Source organism: Sciurus vulgaris (genome assembly GCF_902686455.1).
Source record: "Sciurus vulgaris genome assembly, chromosome: 3".
NCBI lineage: Eukaryota > Metazoa > Chordata > Mammalia > Rodentia > Sciuridae > Sciurus > Sciurus vulgaris.
The window spans coordinates 104,750,384-104,773,515 of NC_136463.1; the positions used below are offsets into that span (position 1 = coordinate 104,750,384).

Below are 23,132 nucleotides of genomic sequence, written 5' to 3' on the forward strand. Positions count from 1 at the left end.
AGACCCTGGGAGCTGGTGGAGCCACAGACAGAAGGAGTCTGGGTCCCTGGATTATGGGAGAGCTGCCTGCTTTAGTGGTTGATGACTGGGAATATCGTGTATACCAACTTTATTTGTCATGGTAGTTCATACTACCTCAAATATTATAAGGACTATCATAATAGAAACCCTAAGCATGCAATAAAGTAGCCATTGCTGATATAAGCTTTTAGAAAAACAGATTAGGCACAGATTTTCTTACTGTGGGGTCCATTGTCCCCAGGGAGTCCATGTGTAGAATACATTTGGGAAAAAAAATTGCATTTTTATTTTCACTAACATTCAACTGAAATTTAGTATTTCTTTTCATTAAGAACACAGACAACAAGTCCAGGGTTATTAATGGTTCCTTTGACTTGTTACCAATGGAAAACACTAATCTCTTGCTATCACATTTAGATGTTACAGATATCTCAGAAGACCATTTATCCTCATCACTAATCCAAAACTACAGTAGCTATTAGACTGCTGCTGATCTTATGGTTTAATGCATTAATAAAAACACGTCAAAAATTTTAAAAATAGTTTGATAAATATATTTCAAAATAATTGTAGTAATAACATATATTTTATACATTTAAAAATATTATTCTGAAAAGAGGTCTTCCATATTAAAGAATGTTTAATAGCAAGGAATATCTAATTTAAAACAGAGGGCTGCTGCTTTCAAATTTTATATTTTCAGTTTGGTACTAAGATGTGCCAAAGATACCTAGACAAAATTATAGCAGTAAAAATAAAATCACCGTACTCTTGGTATTAGAAAAATATTAAATAATTTGTAATAAGTAATAGGGTAGAATAATGTCATGAATAAAACAAATCTCTGTATATTTGCACATTTAAACATATGCACACAAATGTCTGTAATCTTTTTAATTGAGGGCACTCGCTGCTATTTTTCCTACTAAAACTTCTTTTAGTATGTTTCTAATTCATTTATATGATTACTATACAAATGGTAAAATTCAGATTAAGCTATTTACAATATTCTTGATCTTCAGCCAGTGATGTTTTCCACATTATTCATGAGTCACGTTAAGGATCAGAAAATTAAGAATTTATTTTATTATTTATTTTTGGGGTGCTGGGTCCAGTTCTTATGCATATGCCAGACAAGTGCTCCACCACTGAGCTACACCTCCAGCCTAGAATTTTATCTAAATTTTACTGATCAGTCTAAAAATAGTGCTGTTTTTCTAAAATCAGGATCCGAATCCTTCTTGAACTTTCAGATTCCAAAAGCAGAGAACATACTCTGAGCCACCTGCCACATAAACACTTTACTACTGAGTCTTTTTACTTAATGCCTTCCAGGAACCTAAAAAAATCATGTATCAAAATCAGTTTAAATCATGTTTAAATCACATCCCTATAATCAACAGTGCCTTCCTCCAATAAAATGTCTAAAAGCTGTTTCCTCAAGTGAGAAGCTTGATCAATGGTTTCATGAGGCAAAATGGTCTGAAAGACAAAGGCTTTCAGATCAAAAAACACTGGAGTTTGGATTCCTAGTTTGTCACTTAAAAGTCTTATGACCTTCAGTAATTTTCTTATTTCTTCTGAGTTTCAATTTCCTCCTCAGGAGTGGGAGATATCATAACCTACCCCATACTGTTTTTGTGAATATTAAATGAGATATTTATGTAAATTTCAACAGATGATGTGTGTGCCAAAAATTTTTAATTTGGAATCTCCTACTGATTTACAAATAGAGTCATCATAATAGTCATGAACACCAGTTCGACCTTTACAAAGACCTAGAAAAGTCTCCAGAGAGGAAACCATTTTGCACTAGGTAGAACTTTTTAAAACTTGGCTATATGAACATATAAGATCTGTCACCCATGAAGACTGGTACTTTTAAAAGCTATATTTCTCTCATGATGTATATGTACATTTTAAAGTTCTGAGGTAGAATTCTGTTCAATCCAGTGTTCCTGTGCTGAGTTTTGAAGTAACTGCCCTCCTTACCACAGGGAAACCATTTAAAATGCCAGTCAAAACTATCCAGTGATTATTTCTGGATGTAGTGGCTGATTAAAGCAGTGAATTCCATGATTACCTTGCTCAACACACTACTTATGTATAAACACCTAGTAGGAGTTCACCTTGTATTTGTTTTGGATGTGATGAATTGTTTGTGCTGGTCTTATATTTTCCTTCTCCAAGGTTGTGGTTAATTAAATATTAAAGTGTTCTGCCAAACACATCTCTTGAAGATATTTGTAATATAATTTTAGGAAAATGCATTTTTTGGTAATTTTAGCCTGTTCAGAGGTTCACAAAATTTGACACATTCAGAGAGGAGATAATAAATCCAAGATTTACTGACTTCTTCCATAGGAATCAGTAAGAAATGAATGCATGTGTCATTCCTCCTAAATCTTAAACCTTCCCATGAGGAGTGTCATTAGAGGCAGAAAATAACATGCCCACAGAAAACTTAGAAATGTCAGAGTTCAGATCTAAACCCAGTCATTTCTCCAAAGCTCATTCTCTTAATTGACAATGCTATTTAGTGCTTTGATTTCCTGTGGTGTGTATGGATAGCTGAACTCATCATAATATTTCAAAGGCATGTTGCAATATTGAGAATTTTAGAATCCTAAAACACTTGGTAAAGGCTGGAACTTTAACAAGCATGAAAATACTGTAAGCTTCCTGATTTCCCAGAACAAGATGGAAATCAATACTGCACACAAGCAAATTATTAGAGTACATGAGAAAGCAAAAGATAAGCAGAATGCAACTATGAGAGGTTTGGTGACAGTGTCTCAACACTCTTTTCAAAGACTCTGAAAATCTTTATTGTTTTGATTGCTGCTCTCCTATACTTCCTCTGGGGCTGTGGAAAATCAATAGGTTAAATTTGAACCTCAAATTCAGTAGTGAAGTATTTTAAATATTTAAGTTAACTGAGTGAGGTTTGTGTGCCATTCAATTCTAGACCCTGATCTTGACTATTCTCTGAATTCTAGATTCCCATCCCTAACTACCTGCTCTGTATTCCCACACTCATATTCCTCCTCAGCTTCAATACATATAAACTGAAGAAGGCTGTGTACTACTGGCAGCAGGAGAGGCATTACCTTAGACTGTAGGCCCAGTTCCTTGTGTTCTAATCCTGGCTCTGCCTCTCATTACCTGTATGACGCTGACCATGTCACCTAACCTCTTCTGCTCGTTTTCCCATCTGTGAAAATGACAGTCTCTGGATTGCTGGAAGTGGGGAGGATATGTCCTCCCTTGGCAGAAGGGAGAGAAGAAATGGAAGGCAGCTCTCTGAAGTCTCTTTTATAGAATTAAAGCCATCACTTCCTCAAATGTTCTGCCTCTTAATACTATTGCCTGGGGGTTAAGTTCTCAAGTATTAATTTTGGAGGGACACATATGTTCAAAACATAGCATAGCAAGCAATGATTGAAATAACTAGCTTTTGGCTTTTACCTGTATTAGTAAATAGATTGCACTGTGAACAACAGAAGGCTTGAAAAGGTTCCTCAAAATCAAATTAATAGCCCCATAATCTCGGTTTTATTTTGGCATAATGTGATAGTTGCATTCCTGAGAAATCTTGCATGAGCCAAAAAAAGAAAAAAAAAATGGAAAAAACTGGAGTTTCAGATCTGTAACATTACTGTTTCTGAAGTAATTTCTATAACAAAGGCACTTTCTTAAAGCCATAAATATGTAACTATAAAAATCTAAATATTACTGAGCACATCAGATATTTTATCATATCAAAGGTATTGACCTTTCTTTCTCTATTAGTCCTTATTCCACCATCAGACAGAACTTCTTGCCATTTCTGTCACATTGATGTGCTGAATGAAGCAGAGCTGCAGGGGTACTGGGAGTTTCCCTTTCAGAGTGGGGAAGTTTCCTAATTAAGATTGCATTACAAATATGTGATCATGTAGTGCAAATCGATGATATTATAAAAGCACACGCTGTACTTGAAAATTCTTTTTAGTAGAGAATAAAACATTAATTTCAAAACGACCTAGCTGAATTATTAGAAATTGCCAATTAAAAGAGAAGTAGTTCACAAAGACCCAGGAAACCTGGATTCCAATGCAACCTTGGGCAGATCACTTAAAGCACCTCGAATTTTTTTCATCCAAAACTAAAGGGGATGACTAGATGATTTCTAAGATCCAAAAAGCAGCAACAGTTTAATGCCTTTTTCTTTCTTGCCTACAAAGCTAAAAATTGTATAAAATTCTATTGTTTATTTACTTTGACCTTAAAATTCAATAATTGTGTCTATTATCCTGAAGCTTATTTTTCAAATTAGAATATAATTTAATATTAAGATAATAACACATTTAAAATTTTCCTTTATGATTCAGAAGCCACTTTGAATTTTGCCATGTCCTTTTCTAAATGCTGCATGGTAACATGAAAAAATTCAACTGGTTCATTTTTTGATGCATTTTTCTATAGTTTACATATTACATATTTTTAATGATTCTGTGAAACCACAATAGATTACAAACCCTTATAAAGCTCAATAGCTTACCCTTATTAACTGTTTGCTTTCAGATTTCAGAGACATGGGCTTTTTTTTGGGGGCATAGGAAGCACTAAATAATTGATTGACAACTGGAAACTAAATGAGACCATATTAGATCTTTTAACTAAACACAGTGCTTTCTGACTAGTATTTCTGACTGCCTTGCTTGTGAAGAAAAATATGACCTCACTCTAGGTTTTATGCTGCCACTTGCCTCACATATAGGAGTCTTTCTCTCCATATTTCTTCTATGTTTCAAGATACTAGATTGCACTGTGACAGTCTTCCCCAGGATGTTGCAATTTAAAAAATGAAAAAAAAAATGACATGTAACTGTTGGACAATCAGAGTTACTGCATGGGAAATACATATTCTGTTTTAAAGATAATATAGTTTCACAGCCCAAATAATGACATCTAATAATAATGGTTAATAGCATGAGGAGAAAACAAAGAAGTCATTAGCAATGTGTAAGAATCTCCCTTTTTAAATAGAACAGTTCAGATTTCAGACATGCAGAACAGATACTGTAGGTTATACTTTACAAAATCAGAACCCTCCAAGTCTTTGCAAAACTAGAAGCACCAAATTTGAGGAATTTCTAGGTAATTAGATGGTGACACCTATTGGTCAAATGTTTCATTGCACACTATCTTTTTAAACATCAGTGAGCATTAAAAAAGTTAGAAAAGTACCCAGTTCAAAATCAGAGGTTCTTACTGCAGACTATACAACCAGTCTGGAAAGCAGTTTGGAGATTCCTCAAAAAACTAGGGTTGGAACCACCATTTGACCCAGCTCTCCACACCTTGGTATTTTCCCAAAAGATATAAAATCGGCATACTACAGCAACACAGTCACATCAGTTTATAGCAGTACAATCACAATAGATAAATTATGGAATCAACCCAGATGCCTTGGAATGAATTAAGAAATTGTGGTATACACGTACAATGGAGTAAATACCAGTAAATGGGTGGAAATGTTGAATACCATGCTAAGTGAAATTAGCCAAACTCAGAAACTCAAAAGTCAAATGTTTTCTCTTATATGCAGAAGCTAGAATAAAATAAAAAGGAGGGAAGGATAAGATTACATAAGAAACCAATCAAATACAAATGAATAGATGAGCAAAAGGAAGTCTAGTAGAGGAAGAAGCGAGGTGGGGAAAACAGGAGAGAAAAAGGGAAATCATGAACTGAAGTTGATTTCCATTTGTGAGTTTTTTGGGATGAACTCAACTACTTTGTATAACCATAAAACTAATAAAAAAATTAGAGGTTATTTTCCATTTGAGATATTCATATCTGATACTTTAATAAAACATTTAAATCAGGTAACATGATTCGTATATATAGCTACTTTGCTGTTAGAAGTTTTGTTCACAAGGAGTATGTGTGTATATGTATATATGGGTATACATACATATTCATATGTATATTCATTGAAAGGGCACTCATTGTTAGATTATTTTCCACTATGAAATGGAGGGATGTGGTGGTTAAGTCCAACAGCTAAAGGTAATCCCCGACTTGCCACACCTCCTTCTGCTAGTTAGGAGAAACCAACAAGTATTTAAAACCCTGAGAATCTTTTATCTAAATGATGGAAATGGTAATGGGATTGATATTTACATATAATTTATGGAGTTAATCAATCTTATTGTTTTTTCAGCTATCCTTCACAATATGATGTTAGAAAAGTATCTTATTAGGCTTTTACAAAATCATTAACTCGCCTGTGAAAATAAAACTTTAAAACAGAATTAATTTGAGAAGTAGACTTTGGGAGCAATAAATAACACTTTGCTGCTTCTTCACTTTTCTGCCTCACCTCTAATTTTCTCAGAGGAACTTGGTGTGTTCTTTGAAAAAAAAAATAAAAAAAAAAGGAAAAGTTTTTCTCGATAAGCTAAAATAATTTTTTTCCATTTGGAGACATTATTATCTTGAATCAACGTGGAGTTTGGTTCATCTGCATAAAACTACGCTGTGGGTTCGATCTGAATTTGATTCTAAGGGAACTATAAATAGAGAGCAATTTCAAAGCCAAGTGCTCATCCATTTGAGATTAATTGCCTCTTCCAGGTCACTAATTCATGCTCCAGGGTCTCAGGAGAATTAATTTATTTCCCACGAGTGACCACTTGACTCTAAGAAGGTATTTTAACTCACCCGGGCTTAATACAGGACAAATCTTATTACTGTAACTTAGTTATAACTGCAATAAACATAGTTTCCCTTTCTCTTTCCAAGCTTGTTTACTCAGTGCCAGAGCTGTTTTCCTTTTGACCCTAATAATCACTTAACTTGGTTCGAGAGGCAACAAAACTTAAAATTACAATTAAGATCATATGACATTGGAGGTGGAGTTCGTATTATTTAAAGTAACATTAAACAAGGCTAAATAAAGCCACGTCCTTTGTAAGCATATGAGAAATGGACTTCATGTCCTTGTATAATCAAGTAGAAATATGTAAAATTAAATTCTTCAAAAGTATTGTTGATTTTAATATTGAGGATCTAACCTAGTCACATTTTAAAAACAAAATGAGAGATAAAATAGTGATAAATGAACAGTAATCATGAACGCTCAAAGGGAAAACTTGAAATTATAAAGTTGATAAGCCATTGAGGTATTGTTTAACCCTGAATGTGTTCATTTTCCAGGGTACTCAAAGATTGTACCCTTTGTAAAATCTTTGTAGCTTCATTAGGTACTGGTCTCTAAAAATATTTTTTTGTTTGGTCCTTTAAGTTCCCTCTATTCTCTTATCATTAAAAATAACTATTTTTTGGCAGCAAATGTTACTCACATAGGGTCAACAAATTTAGCAAATAGAGTAAGATGATTTTGTATTTCATGTAAAAATAATTTTATTAGTGTAAGTAGGTACCATTTAGCATTTTGGAGACAGGGAGCATATTTCATGAAATATACTGTTCCAATTATGCTGATGAAACAATGCTATGATTAGAAAACATGCTGAACTAATCTGAAACTAATTGGAGATCTCTCTATACCAGGTTGTTGGATCACAGTTGATACCAGGACAAAGCTCCAGCTGAATCCCCCAAAATCTGAATTTACTGTTCTGAACCATTGTTAAGAAAGTCACTCAGCATGTATTTCACAGCATCTATCATCAAACATCTGTGTGACAGGAGTTTTGCTCAAGCATTCTTCTAGCAACAAAATTGCACCTTTTGGCAGGTACTTCCTCAAGAGGTCTGTGACAAGGATGGTTTTAATTACTGAAAAATTAAAAATTCACTTTGTAGCAAAATGGCATGTAGAGTTACAAAAATAGGCATAAAGTACAAATCAGTTTTTAAAAAATTCATTCCTACTTTTGTATTAAATTAGCATCCATTTTAGTGACAATTTAATGACACGATCTTCATACTAGAATATATGTTGTAACTTAAATATAATCTATACAACACAAAAATGAAGCAATTAGAGCCTCCAATTTTATACAGAACAAGATCAAAGCAGATTATAGCTCTGCAACCTTGTGTTTGGCCTATTTTTGTTCTAAGAAGGCAAAGTTAGTACTACTTTCCAGCCAGTAGGTGTGCTAATTAACTTTCTGTTGAGGTGAAAAGTATCTGAGATAATCAACTTAATAGGAGTTTGAAAAGTTTATTTTGCTCAGTTCCAGAGGTTCCAGTCTCCATTGCTTTGGGCATACAGTGGTACAGCACATAGTGGCGGAACTGTCTATGTATGGCAACCAGGAAGTGAAGGAAAGAATGGACCGGGATTCCAATTCCCCTTCAAGGACACACTCCAGTGACCTGATTTCCTTCCACTATGCCCACCTTCTAAAAGTTATACCACCTTCCAATAGTGCCACAGGCTGGTGATCAGGCCTTTAACACACGGGCCTTTGGGGGACATTCTAGAGTCAAATCTTTCCCCTCCCAAGGGAAGTGCCATCCTGACTTGTAGCAGCAGTTTCATTTTTGCAATGTACATTAATGGATTGTATAATATGTACTCTGTTGGTTTCTTTCACACATTATTGTAAATAGTTTCCATAAAACATTTTCATTATTATGTAGCCTTACCTTTTATGAACATGCCAGGATATATCATTCTAGGGTCAGTGGGCATTTGAGTAACTTCCTACTTCAGGTGTTTCACTGTGCTTGTATAGACATTTATACCCATGCCTTCTGGTGAAACCTCTGTATGCAATTCTCTTGGGTCTATCTCAGTGGAATTGTTAACTCCTATGTTAAGATTTAGAACTACCAGTTTTCTGAACTGTTTTTACCTTTTTATCCTCCCATCGACAATAGCTAAATGTTGCTCTACATCTCTGCCAACACTTGGTATCTTTTAGCCATTGTAGGGGAACATGCAGTGGAATATTGTGGATATAAATGCATTCTGATTTATGTGGTAGAGCACCCAGTTGGGTATATATACCCGATGTATATTCTTTTCCTGAACAACAAAAAATTTACTTGGGGCTTATGATTTCAGAGGTCTCAGTTCATAGACCACCAACTGAATTGTTCTGGGCCCAAGGTGAGGCAGCACATCATAGCAGATGGGTCCACTGGAGGAAAGCTTTTCAATGTATAGTTAGGAAGAAGGGGGACACAGGAAGAACAACCCCCACATCCAGGGCACATCCCAAGTGACCTAATTCCTCCAGTTATGCCCTGCGTCTATAGTTACTACCTAGTCAGCCCATTCAAACTAGGATGAACTGATCAGGTCACTCTCACAATCTAATCATCTTACTTGTGAATACTTGTGTTAACAGGAGCTTTTGGGGGACACCTCATTCAAACCATAACACTAATTTTAGGACTTTTTTATGTATATTGCATGAGCGTTTTGGTTGGATATCATATATTGCTGGGTTGATGGATGTGTTTATATCTCCAACTGTTTCCTGCCTTCACCTTCTTTTGATGTTTTAAAAGCTTAGTTTCAATGCAGTTCATCAAAATCTTCCCCTCATTTGGTTGTGTTTAAAAAAAAAAAAAGTTTGTCTACTCTAAGGTCACAAAGTTCTCATTTTTTATCTAATTTCTTTAAACTTTTCACATTTACATTGCGTCATCCATTTGGAAGTAACTTTTGTCTATGGTGCAGGATAAGAGTAAAAATTCATTCTTTTCTTCTATGTACATCCAATGACCCAGGAGTATATTTTGAAAGATCACCCTTTCCTAACTGCACTGCAGCATCACCTTTGTTATCAGTCAAGCAATCATTTATGTGCTTTCTACATCAGCGACATGTTTTTAAGTAATTACAGTAATTTTCAGTAATAACTGGAAGTCAAACACTGAAAGCTTTATTTAAGTCCCCTGGATACTAAAGTAACAGCCTATATATGTTCCATTAACAAAAAGAAGGGAGGGCAGACAAAAAACTATGGAAGTTCAAAATACCCAGGTTAGTAATCAGAGGGAGAATGGAAGTTACTGTTTCATGTTCAGTGCTGTGCTTCAATAGGGACCTGGATACCTAATTTCCAGGTATGGGAGACAAAATTTTAAGAGAAACCCAAACTGAAACACCAAACAATTGTATACTAGTATATAACAAAGTACTATTTAATATAAGGGAGGACTGATGAGGAGGGGTGGAGTAGTTAGGAAAGGTTTCATGAAGTGGGACTTGAACAAATTCTTGAATTGAACTGGGCCTGATTAGAACACTCCTAATGAAAAACATTTAAAAAAATATTTCTTTAATCATTAAACTCATATTGATATCTTTCTCATTTCTTTAATGTCCTTTTAATCCACTGAGTTTTAGAGCACCCTAATGGCTCTAACCCTGACTGCATAATGAAGCACTTGGGAAGCCTTTAAAAAACATCGATGCCTGAACCTCAGTGATCTAATGGAATCAATCTGTGGTAGTGGGGCCAAATCATCAGTAGTATCAAATGGCTTCTTGGTTGATCCTACCATACAAACTTGAGGACCATGGAGTTAGAATGTATGTTCAATCAGTGTTTCTCAACTGGGAATAGGGTTATCAGATAAAATACAGATCATCTGGTTAAACTTGACTTCAGAAAGAAAATATTTTGTCCCTTCATAGAAATGTGGCAAAAATGTCTGCAGAAATTTTTGTCATGACCAGGCATTGCTACTGGTATCTAGTGGGAAGACTTCAGGCAATTTTGCTAAACATATTGCAATATATACAACCTCCACAATTAAGAATTATCTGACTCAAAATGTATACAGTGCAGAGTTGGACAAACCATGCTCTGGAAAAAGAGAGCCAGTCATGAGGAGAGAGAACAGAATTGGAAATACAAGCAGAATTTTGTTCAAGTGTAAGTGATGGAAACCCAAGAAAGACATGGTGGTTTTAAGCATGAAGCCAGAGAACTTCTGTTTGAAGTTTGCATCCTATAATTGAATTTTTAAATACATGTTTCAGTAAATTTTCAAAGAAATTCAGAGCAAGCTGAGTTCAGTGAAATAAATTCCTAAGTAAAAAATATAGAGCAGCCAATATTAGTTAACACTGAAGTTCTTTCAGCTTAATTTCTGCCTCTTTGATATTTTTAACCAGACACTTACTAGATTCTTGATAACCATGAAGAGCAAATATAGAAAGGAAATATATGTAAATAATAGAATCACAGCCCAGTTCTGGTGCACAGTCTTAACACTAGATGTGTGACCTGATGCACATTCTGTTTTCCAATTCTGTCCTTTAAAATCTATGTGGATCAGATTATCTGAAAGACCCCTTTTCAACAAGTAGCTACGATACCAAAATTCCCAAGTTCCTGTAAAAATAAAATTTACAATTCCCCATTTTTTCATTGACAGGTTTTAACATCAATTTCAATGTCTCTGTCTTATTTTAAAAGGTAGAGAATTAATGTTTAAGTGGGTAATTTTACAAATTCTTTGTTATACAGTCCTGATCAAGTGATCATGATGAAACTGATCCTTGAGGTGTTTTTCTTACAGAGTATATAATAAACAAGCACTTTCTACTATTACCACCAACAAGAGTCCCCTGGGTTCTACTTCCTGAATCCTGCCATACACTTGGGAAAAAAAATTATTGGCAATTACTGCTTACCATGCTATTTTTTTCTGGACATCCTGTTAGAAAGTTAAGATGATAAAAGCAGTCTCAGCACCATGCAATACAGTACACAGCTCTGGCCGCCTACAGAGAGTAAGTAGCACTTTCAACCACTAGATGGCACTTTAGAATGGTTAAAACAAATGTTGACGTTTCAAAACATGGCCTGAAGAATGGTGCAAGGTAGGAAATGTTTGAATAAAAACAGCCAGACACAAAAGTAAACACATTACATAGATTCAGGTACAAAAATCAATTTATGCAATAGGAAATCTGGATAGAGGTTCCCTTTAGAAGCAAAATGCCTGAAAGGGAGCAGGATAATCCTCTGGAGTACTTGTTATTTGGTGTTTTTACCTGGGTGCTGGTACACAGATGAAAGCTTATCAAGCATTTATGGCATGTGTATATACATATACCTATGTATATATACACACACTGTAACAAATTGTTTTCCAAATGTTATGGGAATCCACTACTTTTTTTTTTTTCATAATGAATACAAACTGTAGCTTTTACTGTTTCAATTGTGGACAATAGTTATTAAAGCTACATGTTAACTAAGTGAAGAGTTTTAAATCAAACTGATTAAAAAGTTGGTGATCTCCATGTAATTCTTTTAAAAACAGGAATTTAATTACAAAAACAAAAGATGAAGAAAAAAATGAAGTTCGATTACTTCAGTTGGTAGAAGTTGTTTTTTTCCCCTGGTATTTGTCTATTTCTATTGGCAAAAGCCTCACAAATGAAAGATGATTCCTTTAAAGTTTATAATGCTGCAAAAACCAGATCTGTTACAAAGAAGGCACTTCCCGTAAAGTAATGAAGCTAAAGAAATGTGATTCAGCAGCTGAGGCATAGTTTTATCTGAAAATAAAATATATTTATCTGGCTCAACTCAGGAGTTAAGAATTTTTTTTCAGTGTGTATAAGAATGAGATTCATAAGCTTTTTTTAAAACGTAAAGATGTATTATCTTTATTCTTTTTTCCTACCCATATGTTGTTTCTAAGTAATACTTAGATTGGTTCTAGAATGTTTAGCAAATAAAGAGAAAAGAAAATTAGAAAAAATCTACAATGGATGTAGAATTCTCATTTGTATTATTAAAGACAACTTAAAAATTAATACTGCAGCTTCTTTAAAATCTTTTAAGAACAAAGTTTTAAAATATTGCAATAGAAGAACATGCTATCATAACCAAATATATGATTTTTGGAAAAAATAATTAAAACTAAGGCTTTTTCAATAAAGGGGAGAATTAATAATAAGAGATCAATCGTACCCTGATCATGTGTTAACTACCATATTTGTACAATGTGGAAGTGCTCCACATGTATTCAACAACGATGTAATAATTAACATTTGTGATCTTAAAATCCCAAATCACTTGCCAGTGTTCTAAATCCATAAATGTTGAAATAAATACCTGGAAATAAGTATATTTCCAAAACTGTAGTCTTTGACAGTTTATATTGTTCAACCAATTACATACAAATAGTACAGCAAATAAAATGACATTATTGCTAGTTTCCACTTAGTTTCTTCATAATATGGCTATCTGGTGTTGCATTAGTGAAGATACTTCCTACAACCACATGGGTACCCCAGAGACTATGACGGATCACTTTACAGCAGCCAAGATCATCAACAGTAAATCCTAAATATCGATAGCGTTCATCTGTTTCAAAAAGAGTGTTGTTTGTATATGGTCCAAAAAACTAGAGGAAATAAAAAATGAAGTCATATTTTCATTAGGAAGAAAGACATTATAGTAATAATTTTTATGCAAATATGAACATTTATTTTAATACTCCAAATATTTACAAAATCAAACAAGAAATAAAAAGGTCATATGCAATACCTAAACTGTCCTAACACCCACTTCCCTAATACCTGTGTATTATGAAAGTGTGAAATGAATGATCTAAGCAAATTTCTTGTTACTTAGAATCAAATTATTACACAAACTTTAAAGATGAAATAAACTTCAAGAAACATCTGATTTACCTTCATCATTTTCAAGAAAACTGAAGCCCAGATCAAACTTTGCTTTAAAGCCCAGATCAAACTTTTCTATTTCTAGTCTATATTACATGTTTGACTTTGAGAAGCAGCATTACATGTTCTAAGATTCAAAACATGATTTTGTTGCCATTCATAAATGAAAGATATATTCAGAATTTAAAATGAGACCACAGTTGTGGGTCAGTTATATCAAATTATAGAGTTGCCATCTTATATAAATTATAGAGCTACCATCTTATATCAATAAAGAGATTAGAAATAGCATAACTTTATGAATATCAATTTCCAAAAAGTTACTTCTCTGGGTATTTAAAAAATCTTTATTTTCTTTGCTTCTAAAAATAATCATTTCTTCCTTATAGAAATTAGACCAGACAATATTAATTTCTAATTTTTAGCTTATAAACACTAAACGTACCAATTCAATATAAACCAAATCATATGCTAGTAAGGGTGAAAATTAGTAACTGTCTTCATTTTTTATGAAAAATTAAACTGAAGAAACTGAACTCTGAGTGTTAAGAGGTCTCTCTGTGAGCAATTCACTCACAGAATTTCTTTGGGTAAAATTGTAAGATTTTTAAAGTTTAAAACCATCTATATTTACCAAGCATATAGTTACAAATTATTTTGTAATAAAAATCATCTTACTTCATATAATATGGCATTCAAAATGTACTTAATTACTCACTGCCAAACCAGATGATGGGTCAATAAAGTCAGCCCAATAGCCTTCAGCTCGAAGAGCATAGCAGATTTTCCTTAGCACCATTAATGAACTGCAGAGAGAAACATACAAAGACTATTTTCAACATAGTCTTCACCAAAGATTGTCTTATATTTTAACAAATTTTTTTAATGTGTATCTTCTTCTTTGGATAGAGAGCTCAATAAGATTAAAATGTCATAATATTTTCACCATTTCAAAAGATTAATAGTTAATACAACAGTTTTATTTCTTTTGAAACCTAATTCTGTACTTTTCTTCTACTTTATTTCCGACTTTATGAAATATGTCTAATCAGTTCTGTACTATTAATCCCCAAATTTGTGATAAATTACAGAGTTGCCATCTTATATCAATAAGATTAGAAATAGGAATGGAAAGGAAAATAAAATATAATGAAAAAAATCTGAACCATTCATTAGTTTGAATAAAAGTTATTTAAAAACATTACTTGTTTGTGTGTCTTTCAACATGTATCTCCATCTAAACAGTCATGAAATATTTCTGAAAAGGTACATAAAATAAATGAACTTGATAGATGGGGTAGAAGGGTAAATGGGATACTTATTTTTCATGATACACCCTGTGTATCTTCTGAATATTGTAGTATAACCACTACACATCCCTTTATCAAAATTTTGGCCTTATCAGCCTAATTTCTATAATGTCTACATTAACTTTATAAAAAATGTAAGTAGTGAAAATATGATAATGAATATTAAGCCTAGATTACAATGTTGAAAAAAATAATAAATGTTCAAAAACAAGGGCATAGTTCCACTTATAGCTAACAGAGGAACAAGTACCAAACAGTGCTAAAACTACAGAAGAAAACTACTTTTAGACCCTGAATAACAGACATGTAAGACTGCAGCTGTTGAAAGGAAGAAAACAAATTAAGTAATTTCCATAATTGTTCTAGCTTTTCTGTCTAGGGACTATTTGTTTCTTGTTTTTTTCCTGAGCTGTCTACATGGCAACTCAACCTGGTTCCTTAGCAAAGGGCTGAGCTGTGTAAAGAGAAGGCAAGATTCTTTGAGGCACCGCAGAGGCTGTTAGCTGTGGGGTTCAGAACTGAATGATGATACCAGGCATCATGCATAAAATATGAATTCACCTAAGAAATCTGGATTTCTTGATCACCCAGAATGAAGAGACCCACTGAGCATCTCTGGTCTTCAGCTGAATATTCAAAAGCCTAAGACTAGGAATGTAGGTATATTGTAAATCTAACAGGCTAGCTAAAGCTCTATAGTAAATTCTGCCCGATATGTGTTTCCATAAAAAGTTCTATGGGAACACAGGTACATCCATTTATTTATATACTGTTTTTTTTTTTTTAATTTATTTTTATTGTAAACAAATGGGATACATCTCATTTCTCTGTTTGGACATGAAGTAGAGGCATACCATTTGTGTAATCATACATTTGTTTAGGGTTGCTTAACATGAGGGTAGAGCTGAGTAGTTGAGATTCAATGACTGACAATGCCTACAAAAAATCTCCCCATAGGAGGATTTACTTTCTGTAGATTCAGTTACCTGCAGTCAAGCACCCTCCAAAATATTGAGTGGAAAAATTCTAGAAACAGTAAGTTTTAAATTGCAATGCCATTCTGAGTAGTGTGATAAAAATTCCTATCACGCCTGGAATGTGAATTAGCCTTTTGTCAGCATAGCCACTGTGTACATTACCCATGTGTTCTTAACTGAGTAGCTATTTTGATATCACAAGGTATCACAAGTGATTGTGTACAAGTAACTGTTATTTTACTTAAAAATGTTCCCAAGATGCAAGAATAGTGTTTACAATTAGAATACGTGAAAGAGAAGTTTCTCATAAGTGAAAAGGTGAAAATGACATTTTGAGACCACATTCCCATAACTTTTATTGCAATAATATATTATTTTAATTATTTTACTTTTTATTAACTATTATTATTAATCTCTTACTGTGCCTAATTTATCATAGGTATGTACGTATGTCTAGGAAAAAAAAAAAACCATATGTAGGGTTTCACTATCCACAATTCTAGGTACCTACTGGGGGACCTGGATCTTTTCCCCTGTGGATAATAGAAGACTACTACATTTACTATCTGGCCCTTATGAATTAAGTTTATAGGAGGCCTCTGTTTTGGTTCTAGACACCAGCAGATCAGACCAAACCAGAATGGAGTTACTCAAGCCAGGGGTCACATAATCAGTCACCAAACTAACTTTAAAACAGGCCAGTTTTCAAAAAAAGCCAGGAGCTACACAACAACCAATCTTAAGAGGCCTTGTTTATATGAGCCAACATAAGACAGTCCCCTGTTTTAACCCTACAGGGAAAATAACTTTAGAAGGAGCAATCTGTTTCTCTTGTTCTTAGTTTCTACTTTATTCAGTCCTTTTCTGTCGACATAGCCAACCTCCTCTGCTCAGCTCATTGGGACCCTTGTTCTAGTTTATAGAATAAGAAAGTCAGTTAGGTCTTTAAACTGTTAAATGGTTGAGGCTACCACCATGCCTTAAGTTCCAATTTAACATATTAAAACCAAACTCAGTACATAAATAAACTGAAAGCCTAAATTAGGAGTATACTTGGTAACAAAGAGCTGAGTATCAGCCAATCACAGGTTGCCAACCATGTTCAAATAGGACTCAGAGCTGTCATAAGCTGTATTTGGATCTTACTTCTATTTTCTGTCTATAAATACACCCTGCCATGCAAGCAGAAGCTCTCTGAACGTCTAATTCTGAAGGCTGCACTATTCCTAAATCTTCTTTGCTCAAGTAAACTGTTAAATTTAATGCCAAAAGTTTTTTTTTTTCTAAAACTACGTTGTAATTTTGTCTTTTGACACCCTTTACACAAAAAGTTTGTCTCTACTAGACAGGTATATCACTTAAGTTAACTTATTTTCCTATTGAATATACTTGTAAATTAATGATAAACATTAAACTAACATTGTATTTTTCTAGTTTATCTTCCATACTTGAATTTATTGATGCATTCCACTGATCTTCAAATTCTTAAAAATAAAGTCATTAGAATATATTTCAATTCAACAGATGTTCCATGACTAAAAGCTACAAAGGACAGTAAAACAATGCAATCAATATTCACAAGGATTAATAAGAGAATTCCACATTATCACAAGAATCAGTTTTTCTCTTAACATTTCTATCCATCAACAGCAAACACTGACATCTGCTGGAAAAAAAATAAGAACAGGCTTAAACCATAAATATCTACTTAGAAAGTAAGCAAGGTGTGTTTCCAAAATAATCACTAACATATAACAATCAAAATCATTTCTTTCATAGAAAATGAGACAGTTCTTAGTCATAAATTATAAATTAATTTAAAGATGAATATATTCACTAATGCATTTTTTACGCTGCCAATTTTGCTCTGGGGCTCTGTGCTCTTCTGTATTTTGTACTCATATCTCTATGAAAAATATTTTATTCTGGTTTTGGGTATAGTTAATTATTTAAAATTCAGTCCTTTTTACTTCATTTTAAAGTCTCTGAAGGCAGGATCAGGTCCAATTGTGACAAGGTCATTTCTATGATTCCTGCAGCACCCAGAACCTAGCATGTGGCAAATTCATTAGGAAGGAGAAAATAATGGTGGTTCATGGGTTTTTGTGCAAATTCACAGAGATAATACATTTAAATAAAAAAGATATATAATATTTGTTATGCCTTGTTTTACAAGTGAAATAAGTGACCAAGATAAAAAAAAATAACTGGTTGTTATGGTTTAAATATGAATTTCCCAAAAAAACTCATCTCATGTGTCAGACAATGCAAGAACATTACAGGTAAAATGAATAGATTATGATAGTTGTAATTTAAACGGTGGATTAATCCACCGATATGGATTAACTGGGTGGTAAATGTAGGCAAGTAGGGTGTGGTTGGATAAGCTGGGTTACTAGGGGCATGTCTTTGGTGTTATATTTTATTCCTGGTGAGCAGAGCTCTCTATTTCCTGGCTATGTTCTGAACTGCTTTCTTCCATCACACTCTTCTGCCATGATATTTTGCCTCACTTTGGGCCCAGAGCTATGGAGTCAATCGTCTATGGACTTAGACTACTGAATCCATGGGCCCCAAATAAACTTTTATTCCCTCTTTTGGTTTTAGAGATAAAAACTCACTAAAACCCTGATATAGCCAGGAGACAAGGTAAGCCCCATAGTTGTAGCCACCATGTTATTCTTGGTTAAGTGCTTAGCCCATAGGAAACAGTAACTGTTTACCATTATTGTCACTTAACCAGTGTTGGAGCAAAACTGAACGAATGTATTTGGCAGAAACTGTAGATTATCTGTAATAGCCTTTGGGCCCAGGGATAATTCCATTCATCATTCTGCTATTGGTTTGCTATTTAATCTGCTGTTTTATTTTTCTGTGTGAGTAGCTGTGACTCTATGATTAAAAATCACCAGATCAGGAAAATGAATTTACTGTCTTTGGTAGTCTTAATGACCACATCAGATTAACTGCAAGACTGATACAACTATGCACAAATTAGATATTAAGATAGATGAAAAGAATCCAATTTGGCCAAAAATGATTTTGAGACTGCATAGATCAAACTAATTTTCTTCCTTTGTGCAATTCAGTTCAGTTGAACCCTTCAAATGTGTGGTGCAAGGCATTGCAGGGAATTACAAGAAACATCAGCACCATGCTTTGTTGCTAGGGAGTTTATAATCAAGTGTGAGTGCCTTGTGGGTTGAGGGTAGTGGGAATATGAAGTCTGAACAAATTACCCTAATAAAAGACAGGAAGAATAAGGTTTATTTCATGAAGTTTCAATGAATTCAGGAATAGAGGAATTCCCAGTGTGGGAATTGTGGAGAGGACAGGTATTAAAAGGCAAGGTGAACAAGTGTGATTCTCATTCTCAAAATGAAGATGAGCTGATCTCCTCAGTAAAGATCAGTGGGAATTTCATAGACTAAGTAAGATTCTAGGATTAATTATTAATAGGATGATGGGGATAGTTTATATATGAAAGTAACCCAGTGATCACTAAATATTGAGGATTTTGTAGTAGTTTGAATTTTCTGTTTCCTCAAAATTTATGTTGAAATTAAATCCCCAATCCAATAGCCTTGGGAGGCCTGGCCTTTGGGAAGGTCATGATTGAGAATTGTGGGATCCATCCCCAAGAATGGGATTAGAAGATACCCTTATTAAAGGGCTCATTGGAGGGAATTTCCCCCTTTTGGCACTTTCACCTTCTGTCATGTGAGGACACAATGTCCCTTCTCTCCAAAGGACCGAGTGCTCAAGGTGCTGGTATTTTAACCTTGGACCTCCTGATCACCATAACTACGAAAAAAATTATCTTATAAATTAATAACCCAGGCTGTGGTATCTTGTTATAGGAGCACAAAATGGTCTAAGATAAAGTCATACCACATTAATCTTATTTTGGAGGGGGTCATGGCTATTAAATTGGTACCAATGAGAAATGCAATATATAAAGCAGCCAAATTTCAGGATAGCCTTAGGACAAAACAGAAGAAAAATGAGGTACATTAAAATTGATGAATTGAACAATTGCATTCAAAGGATGCTGATTAATAGATAGATGGTACCCTGAAGGACACTCTTTAGTATCCTTTCATAGGCCTCTAACTTTAACACTGCTTGATTCATATTTAATCAGAAACTTGAATACAGATGTAGAAGACATGTTCATTAATCCTCATTGAACTGGAGCTGGAAGAATAGCAAACAAACATGGACAAACTTAAGATCTAAAAGAATCTTTTCTATGTTGAAATGATGGTTCTGATCTACCAAAACAAGGCTTGAGCATCCTAATATTGGTTAAAAGTCATCTGTGCATGCATGAGAAGATGGCAATGTGACTCAGGAGCAGTAAAAAAACTTGAGGTTTTAATTAGTTGGCTGTGATAAGAGTGTTTTATGATCAGTGAAATTATCACCATCTCTACTACCCCTAAGACCATCACCACTACCACTATTACCACCAACACTACCACAACAACATTACTACCACCATACCACACCATCAACACTACCCTCACTATCACCACTACCATTACTACCACCACCTCCACCACAGTATACCACTACCATCACCACCATGGCCCCCTCAGCTCTTAATCTGTGTCCATAGAAAGACTGTCTCTGGAGGAGGAAGTGGTTTCACCAATCACGTGACATGGGATGGTGGGTACTGATCTGTGGGCCACATGCACAACCTGAGAATGTTCATGGGGAGAGTAATTACGCAGGTGAAGAAACCCCCATCTATGTTATACAGAGAAAATTTAAAGGCCCTGGAGTTTGTTATCTGAGAATTGAGAAGTCTTAGCAGAAATATGATAAAAGTTTCCAAATGATCCAAGAGCTGTCATATGGGAAGAATGATTTAATTTCTTTTATAGAGCTTCAAAAGGCAGGACTGGATAAGTAACACTAAAAAGAGGATATAGACTTCAGCTCATTAAGAAATTTTCCCGAAGCTAGAATTGTTTGAAAATGGAAAGTGTAGCTCCTGCTGCAGTGAGTTTCCTACCATCTATTGGGTTTGGACTAGGAGTCCAAGTATTGGTGGGGAGTTTGAGTTTGGCATTTCTAATTCCTAAGACTGACATCATTAAGCATGGTGGTGACCTGGGGGCTTAGGGAAAGACTAGTGAGATGATGCTATAATAAGATGGTGGAATCCAACAAGGGAAGTTCCTCTAGTTGTGGGTGGGAGGTAATGGAACGATAACCGAGGGGCACCTTAAGGAACTGGCTGATTGCAGCTTGGGGCTTGGTGATGGGGTACAAGATGGGAAGAATGGAGAGAGTGGCACTGCTGAAGAGGCTCCTTACTGTTAGGAAGGATAAAGATAAAGGTAAATGTTAGTGATAGAAAAGTCTATAGCCCAGGAAGCTGGGTGATATAATTAATAATAATAATAAATTCACAGAAAGAAGCTAGAGGGATGGTGGGAGGCTGTGAATGGGGGTGAGGTTTGAATCGAAAAGTCCAAGAGTCCTGGAGCAGCTGATTGAAGCACTTGGGACTGGGACAACAGCCATAGACAATAAGAATGGGAAAGCAGGGGTTGGAAGACCAGTTTGGGCATCATGCAGGCAACAAAGAGAAAGATGATGAGAATCAGGATTGGAGTAATGCTTTCCTAGGCCCCTTGCCCGCTCTTCCTGTCTCACCCTCAGTTTCCACACAACAGGGCTCCACTTGACCAGCCTGCAGGGTGACCTGAACTCTCGGCCTATGCAAGTACTTGAACAAAAACTTGAGAGACCTGACTTCACAGGTCTCCCTCTTTCTCATACAGGGTTTGTATTTGCTTTTCTAATCTCTTGTTTGGGGAACCGAATCTAGAATAAATCCTGTGAGTATTTGGTATTCTGGCATCCACTTAGAAAAAATTTTAGGCTCTAGAGCAAAGAGGAGATGGGAAGTGCCACCAACTCAGGAGTGGCCCAGGTGAAGCACAGAGTTTAAGAGCCACTGAATCTTTGCTTTAAAATAAAGATCATTTGAAGCATTTGCAAATGGACTTTTGTTTTTGTGCTCTAGAGTCTAGCCCAGGGCTTATCCCATAATCTCTGGACTTTAATCAGTGTCATATGATTGATAGAGGACAGGCTCAGAGTGTGAACTGAACATTCCTGACAGTTGATTCCCAAAGCACATCAGCTCTGGCCTCCCCTTCCCTTCCCTTTGTCAATCTAACAGACATGGACCTGACCATCTAATGCTGGACCTAAGGCAAATTTCTATTTCTGAATCATAGGTTTTCAAACAAGGACTCACAAATAAGCAGGATTTTTTTTCTTTTCAAATCATGAGATATTTTGTCTTAGTAATGGCTGAATTTAGTAGCAAGTAGAGGATCTTTGAAAGGAGATCTCCATTAGAAGGATTTCTAAACAATTTAACATGTATGTGATATTCAAAAAGTCCTTGTGCGGTATGTGACTTTGTAAAATAGCTGAAGGCATGCTAGAAGCCATCTGTAGATGGCATTTAAAGAAAAGTTGAATTTTCTTCTCACATAGCATTTGGACTTCAATTTTTTTTCAGCCATAGCGTAAAATTTGCCTTCTCTGCTAAATAGCTATATTTTGCTTGTCATGGAATCTGAAGTAAGATTACCCCATGTGTGAGGTGGTTGTCTCAGACTTCAATGTATTTTCTTTAAAATACTCTTCTTACAGATTGTTTCATTCATTCCTATGGCCACAAATAGCCAAGTTTAAAAGTACAGAAAGACTGTGTGAAAACCTTGAGTGATTTATTTTGTCTTTAAAAGCAGTTTACGTAAATACTCCATTCTGTGGCCTGGGTTGGCCAAAATTCCCATAACCCACATGGCTCTTAAGAAAAAAAAAAAGATGTTATTTCCCTAAGGTCATTTTGCCTGTGGCAGAGCAAGAAAAATACAAAAGATTACTTCCTCTCTCCCTTTCACCAAGCTCTGTTCAGTGAAAGAGAAACATTTTCTTTTCTGTGACTGAGACCATGAACGCTGACATATGCTGTAGTTCTCCACCCACCCATCATTTTATGCTCACTGGCTGGCCCTGTGCCTGGCACGTAGTAGGCTTTCAGCTGTATTATTTATGTGGAAGGAGTCCTATTAGATCAGGTTCCACCCAAGGGAACTTTTCTGACTAATCAAAAGGCAATATAGGCAAGAAATTATTTTCATTATTAGATTTGTATGAAAA

At 34.9% G+C, this 23,132-nt stretch overlaps 1 long non-coding RNA gene across 1 annotated transcript; it reads right to left on the minus strand.

The window, feature by feature from the left end:
• Positions 1–9,574: 9,574 nt before the first annotated feature.
• LOC306657193 lies at positions 9,575–15,574 on the minus strand. The gene is made up of 2 exons (XR_013762725.1): positions 14,367–15,574; positions 9,575–13,368 (listed from the first exon to the last, which is right to left on the minus strand). It is a non-coding gene; the product is annotated as an uncharacterized lncRNA (long non-coding RNA).
• Positions 15,575–23,132: the final 7,558 nt, after the last annotated feature.